Genomic DNA, 20,018 nt, shown 5'->3' on the forward strand with positions numbered 1-20,018 from the left:
CTCTGCATGCATAGGTGCTTGACTTTATGCACCCGTGGCTGTGGAAGTCATTGGAACACCTGGCTTCAGTGATTTGGTTGGGTGGGTGAAAATGTTTGCCGATATTGTGTATGCTATCTGCCTTGATTTGACATCACTACTACAAAAAGTAACAAATAATAACGAATCGAGTTAACACATCTTTTCCTTAAAACTACAGAACCTAAAAAGATCTGCCTGTTTTTAAATGTTGCATTTTATTATTTTTAGACAATGTTGGAAGGATTCAGAAAGAATAAATAAATCTTCAGTGTTACACCAAGACAGACCCCACTAACACATGTCAACCACCTCTGTGCACACACAAAGCAGTAGATACCTTCACTAAGTATGGAAATAAGTAGGGATAAACTGTAGAAATCAATCAACACGAGCAACAGTTGTGTGATGCGTAAAATTAACTGGTTCACTGACTTCCTACATGTGATTATTTTCTTCTTTTTTTGATTGATTAGTAATTTTAACAGCCTCATGAAAGGTTAATGTACTGTACTGCTGTGGTATTGGTGTTTGATCATGCTATTCTACTTCTTTAATATTCTTCTTCTTTTTATTTTATTTCATCTTGAGTCCGAGTATCATAAGAAACAATGAAACATACTCTAAAATTCACATTCGCCCATTTAAAAATAAATCCTAACATTAGCTAAAAGGCAGTTGTGTACAATGCAGTTCAATTCAACATGAAATAATCTAGTGAGTGAAATTTACTGAAGATTGTGTTGTTATTGTTTGAGTGGCAGCTGCCCCTTATTAGAGTCACTTATTAATTCTGCTGGCCCACTCACACGCTCATTTCCATAACAGGAATCTTTGAAAGATGTGATGCCTATTATCTCTAGACCTAAACATGGAAGTAAAGGTCAGGAGCTGGCAACATTAATTCAGTTATGAAGGGCTTGAAAGGAAAGAAGTCCACCGATCCTCACCCTGTTCTGCACGTGATGCTGTGGAGGGACATAAACATGGTTTAAGAATCACACAGGCAACAGTCACATGTTTAACAGCCAGCTCTCAGATTACATTCCAGTGTCCTGGCTGCTCAAAACTGAATCTCAAAGCTCAAAGTGTCAGTTGCCTTCTGTCAAACCTGTTCAACCTGCCAGTAATCAGTGCCTGCATTCAAAGGCTAACGCAACATGACAGTTGTCAAATCGATGCACCATGTCACCCACCGCATCTTTCCAGAAGACACAACCTTACAGCTCACAGCTACATATCTGTGGCATCGCTGTAGAAATTGGATCTGTTCAGCGTTGTGCACAGACATAGGAAAAGAGGTTTCTGACCATGGTCTTGTGACCAGCTTTTAGAATGACTGATATTTTACGTAGAATTTTGGTTTAATGTACTGAAAATGCAAAAAAAATTGTACACTTTTTAATGGCATATATTTATATTAACATATTACAAGGACTTAAAAAAAAAGTTTTAGTCATAGCCCTTTATGAAGAGGTGACAGACAAAGGAGTTGTAACCAAAGGCAAGCTTTTTATATTTTTAATGAAAAACCTCTAAATATCCCAGTTTAAATAATGACATGGATCTTACAGTTTTTTCATGTTATCTGTGGTTGATGGATAATTTTGATTTAAAGTTGTTACGTTTTGTGGGCTTTGTGTCGACACCTTATTTCTCTTATTAGTGGAGCATCACTGGTTGAATATAACACTCACACCCTGGAACTGTGGAAATTCACAACTGGCGTTTTCATGTAATCAACTCATCGCTTAAGGGTTGTAATCTGAAACACGTTGGAGCTTTTTAGGATAAATGTGACAACGCCATGAGAATAAAGACATTTTAAATTTTATTTGTAAAGAGTCTGCCTTTGGGTTTGTTGTAGTTTTAGCTCACATGCATCCCTCCCAAAATGATTTCGAATTATTTTACAAAAAAATAATTAGAATTTTCAAAGCATGCTGTGGTGGGGCGTGGTCTGTGGCACCGCTGACACACTGGAGCTGCATCAGCAATTATGCGTCACCTGCTTAGGAAGAATGAACTGGGTCCTGACGTTGTTGTTGGTGGTAGTGTGTGTGGCTGACAGCTGAAAAGCTGCAGCTGAGTGTAAGAGAACGACAACCGTAATAAAGTGTGCTGAAAAGTGCGAATATGGTGTCGGGTCTGCCTTAAGCCTTCATGTGTTTGAGGTGTGGTCCAGAGTCTGCTGGTAGAGTGAAGCGTTTTGTATTCCTGACATCCACATTTATTCAATCAGTCATAAATGTAAAAAATGTTATTACTACAAAAATAATGATTTGTGCAAACGTAGATTTATTTGTACAAATGAGGGTAAATTCAAGGTTTTGCTTTATTAGTATGCAAACAGTTAGCTTTAGTGTGTACCCCAATGCACTGTGGCCATAATACAAGCTATGTTTTTGCAGACCAACAACTGGCAGTTTCTAGATGCAGCCTCTTGATGTCATTTTCATTTTTTAATACCACAGTTGTCCCCCCTCTCTTCTTAGAGATCTCCATCAGAGCATTGCCCATAGTGGCGTATTTCCAGAAGAGCCTCTGAAATTGGATGCTACAAAATCAAGTGGGGATTATGAGGCTAGCCAATACCGAGCCAGTCATTGTGTGTGTGTGCTTGTCTCATTCTTGACCAGATGCCAGAAGTAAGTATTTCAGTTCACCCACAATGAGAATGATTGATTAGAGACAGAAACCTTGCAGCTAAGATTGTTTTTTTCGAAAGCCAACAATGATAAGTGTCACAATTTCTCAGTTGCCTAGAAAAATGTGCCGCTTCTTAATGGCAGAGTTAATCCCAGTACATGTTTCGTGTAACGCTTTCAGTCTTATACGTATGCACCCTGTTTTGACACCTTGGATCTTGTGAATGTGCACATTGCTGTCTACAGTCCTATCATTCTTCAGCAAAAAACATTCTCCCATTTATAGGTATTATTAGAGTTCAATTTATGTTCCTTTCAGCTCGGCGCAGTCTGGCAGGCTTTGATTGGAAAAACAATGCATTTATTTTGCTGGATGAAGGAGCAGGTTTAATGTTGTGGTTTCAGGGAGAGATGTGGGTGTCTGTAGCCCCTGTGAGAGATTTGCATTTACAGAGCCAGAGCTGTGGAGCCTGGTGGCACTGAAACCTATGCTGAAACAGCTGATGTGTTTTGACACTAGTGTCACCAAAATGCAAGCTGAAAGCAAACAGGGTCCCACTGAGGACTTCAGAAAGAGTGACACAGCAGAGATGGGGGGGAGTAGAGAGAAGAGGACTGAAGACCATTAAAACAGGATGGATAAGTGCACAGATAAACATCCACGGAAAGAGAGAGATTTTATATCTGACAAAGTTTTCATAGTGTCGCCTAAAAACAAAAGAAGCTCCATTTCAGCACTGTCTACCTGAGAAATCTGGCAGCTGACCATGTTCTGTTATTACTTTTTCATCATGAAATGAACAGTTTTCCAAATGTCACCTGTAGTTTTCAGGGCTTTCATCCATCAGCAGCTGACCAGCTGAAATAGTCTGTGTAATGGAGACAGCTTCTCATGCACTCTCAGGTGTCTGTGTGCTGCTGGTATTGAAAGCTCTTAGAGTTCACTAACCCTTATATAGTGAATGCTTTAGGGCTCTGAGAACAACAGCTGTCACTTTCATCTTTGTCAGAGGGTATTAATCATAAAAACACAAATGCAGTGTCAAGTCTAAGAAGAACAGTGCATTTCTTCTAGCTTTCCACAGCCCCTGTTTTGTGCTGGTATCTTATCAGGTTAGAAAAAGATTAAAGGAGCTAGTGATATTATCGGATCATCTCCAGGCTTTTCCATCCATTTTGTGCCAGTATCACATCTGCTATGTAAAAATAACCTAACATGACAAGGCACCACCCGGACTGAGATATTTTTAGAGCAAACCTTTGAAAAGTAATTTACCTTTCCGATAATCTTTCAAACAACCAGACAAAGTAATGCCCGTGTCTGACATATGACAAAGAGGTCCCCCCTCACAGGCTTCCTGTTTTGAGGTGCTTTGATGTGCGTTGCGTGATAAAAGCTGGGGGCAGTAGAGCACTACTTTCCTCTCTGCCCTTGGGCAGCTTCAGCAAGGACCTGCTCAACCTTTACTGGCTGTCAGCTTGGGGATTTTGTGTTGAGCTGGTCTAACCCGGTGAGCGTACTGAGGTAATCCATATATGTCTTTGCCAGTGTAAGAGGAAGACTGGGATATTGGTGAAACTGTCACAGGATGGCTGTCGTTGTCTGCAGTGGAAAGTCCCATGGATTCATACACATTGATTTTAATTCAGTCTTGTAAATGAGAACGAATGAACAGGAGGCGTGGCAGCAGCAGGGGATGTGGCTTTGTTCGGCAGAATATCTGAACTGAAATTGTAATCCAGAAAGCAGCATTCATTCTGAATTTTAGCTTTAATTATTATGTTCCTGCAAATTTATTTTATATTGAATTTATATGCTAAATAATGCAATCATTATGCAATAAAATGCCCAGAAATTAGAATTTCATGCCGAATTAGAGCCTAAGGTGTCCACAAGCTAACAAAAACATTAAAAAGAGCAAAGACAGGACATATTCTCTGCAAAAGGTACCAGAACAATTTGCATTCACAGGTAAAAGTGAGGCATTTTCAAGGGATGTGACCACTTTTGCAAATGGTGGAGCAGAGGGGGTCGGAGTTTGGCTTAGGGACACCAGCTGCAGTTTCTGACATTACTGCAGGGCACAGATTAATGGCAGCCATGACCCCTTTGCATCAGGAGACAGCAGCAGGAGAGTAGGAGGCTGATAGTACTCTAATGATCCCTCTTTTCACACTTTATGAATATGTCCCCAGCACAGCCCCTCCCTTTTACGGACATTTAGTACACACAAGTTTTCTTTTTGTTCTCGCCCCAAAGCAGAGCCTCTTAAAAACACTTGACACATGTGTCTTTGATTTAACTTTAGACACAGAAAACAAAGCTCTTGAAAATAGATCAAATATACTAATATTGTCTCACTGACACTTTGTGGAAATAATTTTAGAAGAAAACTTTTTGTTCAACACAACATACATGTTCCTCTTGCTCATACTTATCAATCCAATGAATGTTGCTATGCCACGTGAGCCGAACAGTCTGATGACAAGAAGTGTTTGTCTCTAAACATTCATTGTTATTACTTTGTCCTGAGTTCAGTTCACGAAAACAATTTTTTTGACTGTTTCTCGTGCTCTGAGCTTGATACGAGCCCAGCCCTCAATCTCAAAGAACGTCTGTAAAGACAACTGAAGACGGTGCTCAGCTGACAATTCAGAAAAGAGATGAGTTGTGTGAGTACATCCAGACAAGCCAAAAGTATCAATACTTGATCATAATAATTAAACTAAAATTAAAGATGAAAGATACAATTCTACATGGCAGGGAATAAGCAACTGAGGATGTACAGGGACAGGTATAATTTTCAAAATAAGGGTTTTATTATACACTTAAAAAAAGGCAAAATAATATAAATAAATACATTATCATGAAAAAACTATTTTAAGAAATAAATGAGTCACCTAAAGTGAACTCCACTAAGAAATAATGCTTAAAAAAATAATATCTGAACACATTGACCTGTCCAAATGGGAGACAGCTCAATCTATATATTATCTGTGTAACTATTGTACTTAAATTCCTCCAGATGTTGACATGACTGGCTTACATAACTTTAGTTAAAGTAGCAGGTCAGATTTACTGCATGAAGCACTCCTGCAGTGTTCTCACCTGGTAAAGAAGAGGAAGGTAATTAAGTTAATTTGGGTACCTGCACACGTTGGTATAAGAGGAAATGAAATGGCAGGTACTGGGGCCAAACAGGCACTTAAACAGGGAACGGTGGAGATGGCACTTAGTAAAATGGATGCAAAAAGCATTGACAGCACTGACGATGAAAAAGAAGCTGCAGCACAGGTGAGACAACAGGTCAAAGTGAAGACACTTATGTAATATATAAGAAAAAGTGGGGCAAGTCATATTCTCTAGGTTTTGATTGGGTCATACAGGGTTCAATTCAACCATGCAGCTATTAGAAAAGCATTATACAGGACACTGAAAAATGATAAGAAAAGGAAAAGTGTAGCAGTGTTACTGAAGTGTAATGAATATATAGAAGAGCTATAGAAGTTCTCAAGGTGAAATAGAGAAATAAAGATATACTTAATTTTGGGTATTTTGTTGCAAGAGGTTGTTAATGCTGGGACCTTCTGCACAAGAAGAAGAAGGAGCAGTAGCAGAAGAAGAAAAAAACCAGGAGCCTCCTCTTTTATTTAAACCAGGAAGGATTGGAGCAGCAGACGGATAACTGAAGAAAAGTGTAATGTAGTGTCATAATGTATTAAGACAAATTAACCATATTTATTAAACCAACTGTTTCGTGCATAACTTCAGTGAAAATAAACTAATGTAAAAGTGGAAGTGTAAAAACTTACTCTACATTACAACAACCTGTTTTGCATACAGCATATTCCAAATGGCAACGCTTTTCTAAGACCAAAGAAAATAATTTAAATAATTGTCTAGATTCATGCTTTTTTAAACACATCTTTTCCTCCAAGTTCATACTTTGCATTAGAGCAGGGCGATATAACCAAAAATATTTATCACGATATACATTTGAAAATTTGCGATAACGATATAACTGACGATATAATTGACACTAGACAAAATACTTTACAACTCCACAACTTTATTAGTGCAAAAAAAACCCAAAACATCAATGTATTTTCACTTAAACAAGCAGCTGTTTTTTATGTGCATTAAAGTTATATAAAAATTTAACAGTGCAAATGCAAATTCCTTGCTGACAGTTTAACCAAAAGGCATTTCCAGTGGAAATTGGCCGACATATCCTCAGCATAACCATGTATAATATCCACAAAACTTAAAAAGAGGTTATACACACACAATACGGTAATATTATGTTGAAGCACAGTACGTATCACTCCGCGAGGCTCCTGCCTACGATAGCCGTAATGCTCCGACAATCCATCAAGCGGTGCGGCTTCGTAGCTTAGCAAAGTCGTACTAAAACATTTGACAGATTTTGAGCGCCGTGTACATAAAATCGTTTCGACAGTGTCAAAGATACAACGATTTCAACGACAGGTAATTCATGATCATAACACAGACGCAGACACTGGGATCATATCATAGAGGGCACACGGGATTATAAGGGGCACTGTCGATTTTCAGAAAAATCAAAGGATTGATTTTAAGTGTGCCGTATTTTCCAAAAAACACGGTAATAACGACGGCCCGCTAGCATGCTCTACCAAAAATAGTGCTTTGTTGTGTATCTGACGGACGAAAGCTAAACCAGTTCCACACCACTGAAGTTGCAGCATTTTTACAAACCAATTCTGGTTCATCTGTTTCATTCGCTTTCGCCCTTCTCCCGTGTTCAGTGTTGCCAACTCCTCAGTAAGGAAAATCGCTATTGGTTGTCCTAAAAGTCGCTAGAAGTCGCTAAATGATGTCATCGCCTAATTTGCATAATTGGTCATGCTAATGTAATTGTAACCTATCGTTGTTGGAGAGAGAAATAACATCGTGGAAGAGACATAAAGTGAGTAAAAAACGTCCTAAATGCATTTAGAGTTTATTTAGAACTACAAATTAAATTTCTTTTAGCAATTATTGTTTTTTTAATGTCACAATTCCAACCCTGCTCCTTTACCCGGGCTTGGACCGGCAAAAGTGACCCGAAATAGGCACTCTGGTGGAGTTACTTTGTGTGTGTGTGTGTGTTTATAAGTAGTTTTAAACCTTGTGATCCACAAAACAGCATAACAGTAAAAGAAGAACTGACTGCGTTACAGTCAGTGCGGGAGCAGCGGCTTCACTCATTCGCGATTCATTTGCAGTTTGGACGCATAGGTGTGAACATCTCCTGCCCTGATAGCAGCTGGGGGAGGACTGTCCTCCACCCATGAGCGCTTTGGCACGGGTGAGGTGCACCGTGCCAAAGCACCGCTGCTTGTTGAGAGTAAGAGCGCTTTCACGTCAAAAAGTGGACATAAATAAGTCTCCAATAACACCAGAAAAAGTCGCCAGATTTGTCGCTAAGAGGGTCTGAAAACTCGCTAAATATAGCGACAAAGTCGCTAAGTTGGCAACACTGCGTGTGTATGAAAAAAGGCATGCGCGTTTTACCCATTTTCTATCGCGATATTTCATTTTTCATATCGTTGCCCAACATTATACCGGTCATACCATGAACGGTATGATATGGCCCAGCCCTACTTTGCATACTTTCAAACAATCTTTGAATACAGTTTGAATGGACTTTAATGTGAGCTTTAAACATTTGTTTGTAGTGCAATGCAGAGATCAGATAATTCATACAGATTTAAGGAATGCACTTTATTGAATAGTTCATTCAAGTTCTTACAGCTTCTTTTCTGTTTCTGTCTGCTTTGTTCTAGAAGTGTTCCTTCAAACCTCCACATAATAGGTAATGTGTGGAAATATTAGCAAACTGAACCCTAACTGTGCACAGACCTTTAGATTTTATCTCAAGGTGCTGGACAGGATCCTTAAAGCAAAAATCACCTACACTGCTGTTAAAATCAAATGTGTAAAGCCTTCTACTGAAAAGGAAGCTTCATCCATCTGGAATTAAATCTAGTGCAAAATGCGCAGGGGTCTGAGTACTTTCAGAATCTGCAGCCAGCGTCACAGTCTGTCTACTGCATGAGCCGAGATCACATCATCAGTTTCTTTTTATTCAATTTTCTAACACAGAGGAAGTAAGAGTACATGTGAAATACAGTGAAATGTTTCACTACTTCCATATGCATAAAACGATTGCTTTAGCAGCTTCAGATAGATGTTATATTGCGGACATCTTCTTGCTGTCCTCTCCAAACAGTGACTCTGCACTGTAAAAACCACCCACAGACCCGGGAGTCTGTTCAGACACAAAGACGCCTCTCCTCCTCTTTCCTGTTTTTTTCTTTTTTTAATCGCTAATCAATTTCCCCTCAAAGGAACCAGAGAGCTGTTTAATGGTTACAAAAAAGCAGAAAACAAGCAGAGAAATAGATCAAAGCGTCTCTAACACTAGCCAGGTGCAAAGCTCTGGGATCAAACCTTTTATGTGTAGCTAATTCACAATATTATAGTCAGACTTTGTCTTTTAAATTGGTGGTTCTATGGCAATTAAAATGCAGCGACGTCACTCACCATAGTCATTTATAGGCTAATAATATCTGAGCATCTGAGGTGGCTGATTGGATGACTGGTGCTTTAGATAAGACGTTTATTGCACATTATATTTAATATCCAGCAAGAGCTTCTTAAACACTTCAAAGTATGTTTTGATAATTTTGAAGAAAAACTTCATTTCTTTATTAATTTTACCTGGAAGTTATACCGTTAATAGCCCACAAACACTTCTTTGTGGCACCGTACACCTGAGCTGATGCAAACCGACACAGTCAAACAGGTGGGCGCTTATTTGTCATATGATGGAGCTGACCTTTCATTGGTAAGAATAAGCAGCTCGGACAACAGAACAGCAGAGGTCTTTCAGAAAGCAGCTCCTGGAGTGTGGCAGGCTGGGCGCTGATCTTTTGTGACAGCTGTTGTGCGGTAAGGTGCGGCTCCGCTAGGCCGAGAAGTCATTTCGCACACGCACTGCTGCAACACTTTGTGGTCGCAGCTGCACCTGCGATGCAGACCCTTATAGTGTATGAGCAGAGGAGAGAAAGGTGTCACACACATAAAGACGCACGCCACATGGTGGAGATAACACCGCGGCGACTGCAGCTCAAGCTGAAGAAAAGAGACCTGAAAGGAAGATGTTATCAGGACGGCTGTAGTCAAAATCAATTTGCCAGATTATTTACTTCTATTTTGGCAACACAACAACAACAGCTTCCCAGTGGCTGTTGCTCATGCACTTACTGTATGTGGGAGAAGCACTGTTATATGTTACAGTAGTGACATTTCTGAATGTCACACACGTTACTTGTGCGCTGGATAATTTTGACACTGAGTGATTGGCACTCTTCTTCTGCGCTCAGATGAAAATCATTTGCACAGAAAGAGCACTTCGAGTTATCTGCTTTTCTGACTCATTTGCTTCAACTTCCGTCTTTTTCTTATCTTTACTTTTTCTTCTTGCTCGCTCTCTCTATCGCCACGTCTCCTCGGCTATATGATAGATCTGTTCTGTCAACGCAACTTCTTATCTTTACTCACCAAGTCTCCCCTTTAAAGAGTCTGTCTTTTTCTTATAAAATATGATGCTTTTAATAGAAAAGTCATACATGGGAGTAATTATTGTCTTTCATAAGGATTACTGTAGTATACTTTCATGTGTTCACCTTTAACACAAACTGAGCCATGTGGCATTATTATTTTTCCTGTGATAATTTGAAAGTTTTCCAAAATTCAAATCAATCGCATGCACTGTGGAGTTAAGCTGCAGTATAACTTAAATAGAGGAAGTCAGGGATGTGACCGTAACCTGCAGACAGAGTCAGGCGATAATGGAGCCAGGCCTGGGGGAGGAAGAGCTTGCAGCACCGTGAGAAGCAATTTGAGGTAGCTCAATAAGTCATGACCCTGTAGAGGTTTTATCATGCAGCATTCAGGCTTTCATGTGCTGTGACAGAATCAGAAGGTGCACCATTAGGCATGAATTCCCAAGGTACCGCATCAGGTCGGAAAGAAAGGACACTTTGCCCATCTGGCAAGTCACATTTGATCTATTGTTCATACTGGATGCATAGAATAGGTTACAAATGTAGTCATTCTGTTTTCAGATCTGTCCTGTAATAATATATTCGATCCATTTTAAAATATATTTGCTCATATAAAAGTGATATACAAGTGCTTAAAAGGGCTTGCCTCAGATTATCTAGTGGATTTCTTTTTACATTCCTATGCCCCATATTGCTCACTTAGAGTTGTGGATCATCATCCAGTATCTCTTGGTCTTAGTCTATTGTTACCTTCATTAGGTTTATAATTGTGATTCTGTTTATTGTATAGGTTTTTATTTTGCTGCACTAATGTAAGGTGACCTTAAGGCTCTTTAAAGGTGCTACAAATAAAATATATTATTATTATTATTATTATGAATTCCCAGTTGGCTTGTAAAGGTGACTGTGTATTCAGTCACAGTACCAACACTCTGGAATAGTCTCCCTCCTCAGATTAGGCCATCTACCTCGCTAAAATTCTTCAAATCCCAACTTAAGACATATTTCTTTTCAATAGCTTTTTGAGCTTCGTACTACTTTTGAACATGCTGCATTTCCCCTAGTGCTTTCTTGTTTACGTTTATTATTTTAATTGTTGTTTTTACTGTGATCATTTTAGATTTTTACATGTTTTTTAAATATTGAATTATTATTTTTATTCATTTTATTGCCCTTAAATTATTTACATTGTGTTTTGATCGTGGCTCAAGAGTTGGGAGTTTGCCTTGTAATTGGAAGGTTGCCGGTTCGAGCCCCGGCTTGGACAGTCTCGGTCGTTGTGTCCTTGGGCAAGACACTTCACCCGTTGCCTACTGGTGGTGGTCAGAGGGCCCGGTGGCGCCAGTGTCCGGCAGCCTCGCCTCTGTCAGTGCGCCCCAGGGTGGCTGTGGCTACTATGTAGCTTGCCATCACCAGTGTGTGAATGTGTGTGTGAATGGGTGGATGACTGTATGTGTAAAGCGCTTTGAGGTCCTTAGGGACTAGAAAAGCGCTATATAAATACAGGCCATTTGATGATTTTATTCATTGTGCAGCACTTCGGTCAACATCTGTTGTATTTACATTTCCTATATAAATAAAATGACTTGACTCTATATCTGTACACTGCATGGGGCAAACTGTATAGCTGTATATAAAGTCTGTTGTGGCCAAAGCATAGAAATGATGCAGTTTGGATGAAGATGATCAGGTTAAGAAATACTGTATGTTATAGTAAAGTATGGCTCGGCCAAAAGTAGTTCATTAATGGTACAGTGACTGAGTGCAGCTGACAGCTGGGGCATGGGAGTGCACTGCATAGGCAGATAGGACAGTGGTGCTTGGCAGGGAGGCCAAAACTGTCACGGCTCATTTCTACGGTCAGGAATGAAGAGTACACTTCTCATCAGTGTATCTTTGCTCAGCCAAAAGATTAGCTCTTCACATAAACGCTGCAGAAGACTTTGTACTTTTGAAAACAGAATAGTTATTAACTCTATTAATTAGAGGTTGTGTGACCTTATAATTGCTTGTTTTTATTGTACTGCACCATCACTGTTTCTCTCTATCCTTTCAAATGGTAAAGCACTCGAATGAGTACTCCTCTATGTCATTCAGGTCTCACGAGAGCAGGTGGTGGTGGTGATGATGAAAGCCCACAGACGGGTGTGTGATGCCAGTGTGAGCCAGATGTCAAACTGAGGTCTTCAGCTGTTTTCCTGGCCACTGAAAGTGCACAAACAGCTTCACACACAATTGACTCAAAATAAAGACCGCTTGATTAAAAATACACTTTGGTCATGGTGACAGGTCAGGAAAAATGTGATGCAGCAAACTGTAAAAGCAGGAAGAGCGCAGAAGGTCTTTTGTTGTTCTGTTGAAACCATCTCATTAATAAATAGAAGAATCTGTCTGTGTGGGGCTGGTCTTAGCTTTTGTTGTGTACCATTCATCCAGTCTGCTTTACACTTGGTGGGTTTAGGCCTATTGCTGATAATGCAGAGCCAAGCTTGAAGTAGTTTGGATGAATGCTTCAGGTAGAGTAGAAATACAGACTAAAACTTGTCCAGCTCCTCGTAGATTACCAAATGTTTTCAAATTCATGGGTTTTCTTGGAGAATCAAGCAGTTGTAAAAATGAAGACATTGCAGAAATGGCAAAAACTGTAGTTTCTCTCCTGCTCAGTCCATTGTGTTAAAGGTATATAATAGATGGATCCTACTGTGAGATCATCTACTGATTTGTGAGCTTTACAATGAGTGTTTTTGAAATCACCATCTTGATGTTTTGAAACCATATTCTAAAGTCATTTACTCATTCAGGTCAGGGCTGTGGACTGTTTTTCTTATGGATTCATACAGAACTGAGGGTCTTTTTGCAGCCACTGATATCCCTCGTGTGTGTCTTATCTATAAGACAATAAGTTACGGTGTGGCTGATTTGATTGACAGGAGCTGTAGCTTATTCTGGTGATTTGAGTTAGTGAGCTCGACTTCTTGACTGTCGATGTGTGGAAAATAATCACAACATTTCACTTTTTCCACATTTTGTCACGTTACAGTATTACTTCTCGCTGTTGAAAACACTACATCCACATGAACAGATTACAGATTCAAATCATTACCCAGAAATATTACTACACTAAAACAGTTTGTATATCAGGAATGAAAGATAGCAAAGTCTTCTCATTCATCAAAAATCAGTTTGAAAGTGCAATTTAAGAAAAAAGCAAAAAAACAACTCCCTCCCTTGATACTCTGTCAGAGTGGTCTCTTGAAAAGGTTATTACCTGGTGGTAATGGTGTATAGAGAAACTTCCCCCCCCCGAAAGTCAAGTAATAATTCCCTTTCGGTGACAACACTGTTCTGATTGTAGCTGGCAGAGAGTGGCATGGTTAGAAGGTCAGTAAAGTCTGAAACGCACTCACGCAACAGCTGTAATGGATTGCAGGTTCAATAACACATCGACACCACTATTATTTTAAAACAACAAAGACTCATTACATATTGTGCTGCACTGTGCTTGCATGACTGCAGTGAATGATGAGTTCCTGTTGTTGTCTGTCATGAATCTTGTCTTTAGCGTGAAAATTGTTTGGTTTAGCAAAATCTGATGTATCCTCTAATTACAAGCTGCCATAGCAAAGCTGGTATTGCTTTTACCTTGTGAGTCTATTTGTGACTGCGCTGTGTTGGGTACACCTACCACAGCCGCATCTATGACAAAGGTGGCTGTGTGTACTTTGGCAGGTGCATTTTTGTCTGTCTTCCGAGTGGGGGGTATAATTATTTGATCCCCTCCTGAATTTGTATGTTTACTGACTTACAAGGTAATGAAAAGTCTCTAGTTTTTATGGCAGTTTCATTTTAATGGTGAGAGACAGAATATTAAGCAAAAATTTCAAAAAAACCCCCATCACATTAAATAAAAGCTATGAACTGATTTGTATTTCACTGAGTGAAATTTAAACCCCTACAACTCATCCAGAATCCTACATATCAGCTGTGTGCTGATTTTTTTGTGATTACAATCAATCAATCACAATAAATAAATAAATAAAAAATGCTATGTGTATAAAACACACCCGTCCACATAATCAGTTTCTTCCACTCCAAACTCTCCACAACCACCGGCAAGACCAAAGAGCTGTCAAAAGACATCAGGGACAAGACTGCAGACCTGTACAAAGCTGGAATAGGCTGCAAAACCATCAGTGAGAAGCTTGATGTGAAGGTGACAACTGTTAGTGCGATTATCCGGAAAAGGAAGAAATATAAAATGACCATCAATCGCCTTCAGCCTGTAGGTCCATGCAAGATGTTGCCTCATGGAGTGAGGATAATCAAGATTAAGGTGGTCGATCAGCCTAAAACTACAAGGGAGGAACGCTTATATTGTGTTTGGGTCACATTTGACTTGTTTTCAAGTTTAGATATGTGAAAAGCACTCTGCTTTTTTTTCTTTTTTGGAAACAAGGGTTCATGTCAATCTTCAGAAGCAGGTTTTTTAACAGTGATGTAACAACAAAAATGTGTTTTCACTTTCACCATTTTAGTAAAGATCTTCAAAAAAAGGCCCATTTGTTGCGTTACAGGTCAAATATGAGCTGGCAGAGAGCACTGAGAGCATCCACAAATTTTGAGTAAGGGGACATTTTATTTTACAAAGGGACACTTCACATTTCTTCCCACATTGTTTTTAAATTTTGACTGTATTTGTAAGTTTATCAAATGTTTAAAGATTTATTTACATGATAATGTATCTTATTATGTCTTTCACTTATTGATGTTTTATTATGGCCGTTGTCACAAAAGAGGTTTTGAGTACGTTGACAGGTTCTTTTTATTATCACTGTGGATTTTCCCAACACGATAGCATCACAACCGGTGTAAGATCCTGTTACAAAACTTAACAAGTGTCTATTTAGAAAATAGAAATACCCGATTACTTCTTCAATACACACTCACACACATGCACACACACACCTTTATCCCAACTCTGTCCTTAAACTCATATTAACCTACTTTTTAAGGCACCAACTGACTGTCAGATTTCAGAAGTCTTATAAGTTTATTGCAGGCCACGCTGTCCAGCATGGATAACAAACCTGCATACACAACATCAAGTTTTATGTAAGTAGACTGAGAGATGATAATACTTATTAAATTGTAGGCTAGCATGCATGGATGCAGTTTCTCTATCCCTGTATTATCTCCTCCTTGATGCAGCCATGATAACAGCTGGAAGACACATTCTACGAACAAGGCGTCTGCTGGCCAAACTAAATGAGATTTTCTTTCTTGTTTAGCACATGCAGTGTATGAGCTTTTGGGTTTGGACTTGCTTTGTTTTTTCACACCAACATGAGTGTCAGGGTACCTCTCATGTGGTATTCCTGTTGGTTGATTAATAAATAGATTCTAGCATTTATATTATGAGATAGTAATCTTGTCGGTCTTGTCAGTCAGTTATTGTTTTGTCCAAGTTAGCGTTCTTAACAACCCGTCATTTGTTAAATTTCTGCAACAAATGTTTTAGAAATCTGTCAAAAACTTGTTTATAACTATAAATCATATTGTTATATATTAGTCAAAAAACAAAACCTAACTGAATTCATGTTTTTATACCCACATTTGAGCAGGCACACTGGATTTCTATGAAATTAATCAAATTTCCTCCACTTCTTCCTGTTCAGGAGTGCAAGCAAATAGCTGTAATTTGGCACACAGAAACATAAAAAATTATTTCAATAATTAACAATGGTGTTAATTTCAGGCAGCTATGCCATAAACCTTACATTGTGTGGTAAAATTGCTTGAACCGTAACTTAATCAGAGGTTTTTCACAAAAAACGGGAACCTGACATGAATGAACACAACAGCATTAAGCAGTTAAAGTCACTCCGTAAACTGAAAATGATGCTTCATGGAGCTGTGATGTTCAGCCAAGTTGGGATTTTGCATTACTCATTACCAGCTGCACTTCAAGAAACAAAAAGTGAACGAGTTGTTCAGCTTGAGAGTAATCTAAAAGTGAACAGACTTTTGCTCCTACTCTTTCAGTAATGTATGCACACACACGTTGGATTACACTAAAGTGTTAGTGGCAGGATTCCTCAGATGTTAAATCCCAGTGATGCTTCAGTGTGAAACAATCAACAGTACAACAGAGCCATGACTCATCCTATAACTGCTGTTCGAGATGTGAAGTAATGCAATCAGTCTCCAGAACTAGTCCTCGTGGATTTATCACAACTTGTCTTCCACAATTATTGCTTTTGTTAGATTTTGGCATCTCATGACATCTGCACCAGCTGGTTCAGACCGAATACATTTTACTGTTGATGAAAATATCTGCATTTTATAGTCTGCATTCAGCTTTTTTCCAGCCATGTTTCCAAAGAAGCAAGAAGGCTGTGGTAAATGCTAAAAAAAACCCTATCCAAATGACTGGCAAATCCCTACATTGATTTAATAGCACAACAAAGATAAAATGCAAAATTTTTTCAGTTGGAATTGGGTGCAAGACAAACATTGTAAAAAAACTGGTATGAAAATACTGCAAAAGAAACACCTGGTAGAACGTCTCACAATTAATGACGCTAATTAGGAAAATGACGGGATATAAAAAGAAAATCCCATAAATCCTGTGTTTTTCAGAAGTACAGATAAAGGGGGGTTCAGGTCTCTGTGAAAGTTGGTGTGGGTAAATACTTTGAGATTTTAGGAAAATAAAAGATAAAATAAAATGTCTAAATGTCTAGATTTCAGTAGATTTCAGCTGTGGTATGTAAAATCTTTAAAAATCTGTCCACATACAAGTGATATGGGTGAAAACCAATACAGAAGGGTTGTAATCTTAAGGCCCTTGGATAACACTGCATTAAAATAATATCATATTCTGGGTGTAAACTGCATTATATACAGATTTAGGAGTGTCATATGGTACCCAGATGAGGCTTGCTTATTTCTGAATGACAATGTCAAACCAGATTCTGCACATGCTGCAGCAGCATGTATCTGTAATAAAAATATAGTACGAGTTAAATCTCTTGCCTGTGATGCTTATGCAAGGTTTTTCAAAGAAGAAGTGAATTGTAGATATAAACAAGCCCCTGTCCTAACTCTTTTGAAATGGGCACAAACACTATTTTGTTTTAAATACAATTAAATTAATCACATTCAGCAATAGAGAATTGGCTAAATTTGCTTATGTTTTTTTCCTCTTTTTAAAATGTGTTTCACATTTTAATTTTCACTCTTATTTCAGTGTACCTACTCTTTAAAAATGGGAAAGTAATAAAGAATTACATTGAGCCTGAGTAGTTTTGAGAAGAAACATCTCACTGTTTAAAGACACAGCAGAGAAAAACTTCATCAAACCACAATTCAATGAGATAAACATAAGACGACATTAACAGATTTATTTCTCCCACATCACGGCTATAAAATAAACTGAATGGGAATAAAGCTGTGGGAGAATAGGAGTAAACCGAGGAGGTGGCTGTGGTGCCTTGCTGCTATTTGGAGCTTTTAGTCACTATCCAGTTCATCGACTGAATCTCTGCTTACCAGCCAATCATATGAGAGCGAGTCAGGACCCGAAGCCTCTTTTAGCCCACAATCAACACCCTGCAGATGCAGTCACAGTTGAACAAAGCTGGCATACAGTCCACATGGGATAAAGTGAGTTAATGCTGTTTTTACCTGTGCTGCGGTTGTGATATAAGTTACTCTAACCAGACTGCAAGTGTATTAACAAAATAAGAACATGTTTGTTTGTTTTTTTAAAATCCCAAACACTTTGTGAATAAATGATGATTAACACAAAACCAGGTAACATCAAGTTATAAACTGAACCATGTTATGAAGCCCTAGCTTGGTGCTTTTGTTTTACACCGAGTAAAACTCTTAATGTGTGCCTAGATATATCGAGAGGACTTTAACATAAGCTTTGCGGGGAACTATCAGGTTGCTGAGAGCAGGAAGGCCGGCGGTATAGATGACTGTTTGCTGTTAGAATCTCCTAAATCTCCCTCAGCATTGGTGTGTGACAGGTGTGTGTATTCTTTGAGATGGCCTCTAGTGGTAAATCCAAAGTAAAATCCTAAATAAGAAGAAAAATTATAGTATTTAAACTTGAATTTCCAACTTTAGATCTGCTTCTTTCAGGATGTCTAAAATGAGCCAGATTTCAGCCTATATAAATGTGTATGAAGCACTGCGGGATAAACTAACTACAGCTCAGCTGCAGAGAGAAGATTGTTCTCTGCTGGATATTTAATATTTGAGAGCTATTCTCAGCACTAGCAATCACAGAAAAGAGAAACGCTTGGAGTCATATATACAAATACAATTATACCTGCTGCATTTTTACTGTTATTGTATTCCATATTCAGTTAGGCCAAAAAAATGTTTGTGTTTATATGTTTTATGTTTACTTATATTAATAACACTTCATGCTGTTATTAACAGAGAAAGACATGTTTCTCTTTGCATCATTTGCTTTGTTAATGTGTTGCTCTAACTACAGAGAGTCATACCTGAGGTGAAAATGTGAAAAAATCTATTGCTCAGCTTGAAAAACTAAATGTGGCTTAATTATTCAGAGGTAAATTTATGGGGTGTGAATTTTACATGTAAAGAAGCCTATTAACTTGCTATGAATAACCTTCCAGGATTGTGTGCTTTTGCAGTTATTTCTTATTAGAAATTTGAAGAAGGCAAGACAAGAACAGAATATGAACCCTTTAAACCCAGCTCAGCTGTATATTTAAGATTTCCAGCTCTGGGTTTCTGTGGAGGCTGACTCCGAGAGTTGTTGCAATTTCTCAAGCTGTTGTTTTTGGTGGTTTTTCATTAAACTCCTCTCTTCTAAAGAATCTAGGCAATATTTGCCCCCCACTGTTGAAGACTATAAAATATAGCCGCAGTAAAGTCAACATCATAAGCTTCACAAATGCAGCATTTATTGCCACTCTACTGGATTGTGCCATATTTGATAGCAGTTGTTTTAATTTCATGTAACCCATGTGTAGGTCTTCCACCTATAAGAGTATAAAATCTAATTACTGCTTACTCATTTATTTTTCCTCAGCACGATTAGTAAAATAAGTGCTTGCTTGAATTCTTCAGATCCAGCATGAGGACAGCAAATGTGGCCGGAGACAGTTTCCACCTTGACAAACATTCATCAGACAAGTAAGGCCGTGTCAGACGAGATGCATAGATCAGAAAGGGTAAAACAGATGGAGTAACTGGGGTGAAGGGCATTTTAAATTAAGTAAGTTGATTCTATTTAACTGCGAGCGGAGCACAGGTGGGCAATCAGACAGCAGCGTATTGTCCGATAGCTTCATCCTCTCTGAACTGAGAAAGCAAGTCATTTTTTAAGGCTCCAGGGGAGGTAGAATCCAGGTGAAGCAGGGGATGAGCATAACAGATGTTTTGGCAGAAGGAGGAAGGATGTAAAAAGCTGCATGGATCAAAATCTGACCCAGACAGGGCTCTCTTGGGAAGGCGGGAAGGCTTTTTTTTCTTGGACTCTAGAGCATTTTTAAGGCATCCTTTTGGGTAAAATAATTCATATTTAGATGTTAAATCTAAATCTAATTTAAAAAATCAAAAGAGGGAAAAGCAGCTATTTCTTTGTTCCCTGTAACTGTACAACTCTTCATAGATATAGATAAAGCTTAAAAATATATATTCATCGGGATCAGTACCCTCTGTTGTATTTTAACATCATGTCATTATCACAGTATGAATCAAAGAGCTCTTTCT

The sequence above is a fragment of the Haplochromis burtoni genome, unplaced genomic scaffold (assembly GCF_018398535.1).
Source record: "Haplochromis burtoni strain Fernald_Lab_line unplaced genomic scaffold, NCSU_Asbu1 Contig_29, whole genome shotgun sequence".
Classification (NCBI taxonomy): Eukaryota; Metazoa; Chordata; class Actinopteri; order Cichliformes; family Cichlidae; genus Haplochromis; species Haplochromis burtoni.